We start from the raw sequence: 1,302 nt of genomic DNA, 5'->3' as shown, positions 1-1,302 counted from the left end.
TTATTGTTAAACCTGTTTCTTCCACCATTATTAAAGCCTTGTTGAGGCCTTTGATCCTTCCACGAGAGATTTGGATGATTTCTCCATGATGGATTATAGGTGTTTCCATAAGGTTCACCTAAGTAATTCACCTCTGCTATTGCAGGGTTTTCAGGATCATAAGCTTCTTCTTCATAGGAAGCCTCTTGAGTACTGTTGGATGCAGCTTGCACTCCATTCAGACTCTGAGAAATCATATTGACTTGCTATGTCAATATTTTGTTCTGAGCCAATATGGCATTCAGAGTATCAACTTCAATAACTCCCTTCTTCATAGGCGTCCCATTATTCACAGGATTCCTTTCAGAAGTGTACATGAACTGGTTATTTGCAACCATGTCAATGAGTTCTTTAGCTTCTGCAGGCGTTTTCTTTAGGTGAATGGATCCACCTGCAGAAGTATCCAATGACATCTTTGATAGCTCAGATAAACCATCATAGAATATATCCAGGATGGTCCATTCTGAAAGCATGTCAGAAGGACACTTTTTGGTCAACTGTTTGTATCTTTCCCAAGCTTCATAGAGGGATTCACCTTCTTTCTGTCTGAAGGTTTGAACATCCACTCTAAGCTTGCTCAGCTTTTGAGGAGGAAAGAACTTGGCTAAGAAAGCCGTGACCAGCTTATCCCAAGAGTTTAGGCTGTCTTTGGGTTGAGAGTCCAACCACACTCTAGCTCTGTCTCTTACAGCAAAAGGAAAAAGCATGAGCCTGTAGACTTCAGGATCTACTCCATTAGTCTTAACAGTATCACATAACTGCAAGAATTCAGTTAAGAACTGAAAAGGATCTTCAGATGGAAGTCCATGAAACTTGCAGTTCTGCTGCATCAGAGAAACTAGCTGAGGTTTCAGCTCAAAGTTGTTTGCTCCAATGGCAGGAATGGAGATGCTTCTTCCATGTAAATTGGAATTAGGTGCAGTAAAGTCACCAAGCATTCTCCTTGCATTATTGTTGTTGGGTTCGGCTGCCATCTCCTTTACTTGTTCGAAATTTTCAATAAGGTTGTCTCTGGATTTAGCTTCTCTTAGTTTCCTCTTCAGAGTCCTTTCAAGTTCTGGATCAGCTTCAACAAGAATGCCTTTTTCTTTGTCCCTGCTCATAAGAAAGAGAAGAGAAAAATAAAAGAAGAGGAATCATCTATGTCACAGTAAAGAGGTTCCTTATTGTTAGTAGAAGAAGAGAAGAAGAAGAAAAAATTTGAACACAGATAGAAGAGGGGGGTTCGAATTTGGTGAGTGATGTGAGGAAGAGGTGTTAGTA

At 40.2% G+C, this 1,302-nt stretch overlaps 1 non-coding gene across 1 annotated transcript; it reads left to right on the top strand.

The window, feature by feature from the left end:
- The first annotated feature begins 506 nt into the window (after nucleotides 1-506).
- On the top strand, nucleotides 507-614 carry LOC148577101 (small nucleolar RNA R71). Its single transcript, XR_015903703.1, has one exon. It is a non-coding gene; the product is annotated as a small nucleolar RNA R71 (small nucleolar RNA).
- Nucleotides 615-1,302: the final 688 nt, after the last annotated feature.

The sequence above is a fragment of the Arachis ipaensis genome, chromosome B1 (assembly GCF_059453495.1).
Source record: "Arachis ipaensis isolate K30076 ecotype BB chromosome B1, ASM5945349v1, whole genome shotgun sequence".
NCBI classification, from domain to species: domain Eukaryota; kingdom Viridiplantae; phylum Streptophyta; class Magnoliopsida; order Fabales; family Fabaceae; genus Arachis; species Arachis ipaensis.
Note: the sequence above shows the minus strand (reverse complement) of the source record. Positions and strands in the feature narration are given on the sequence as shown.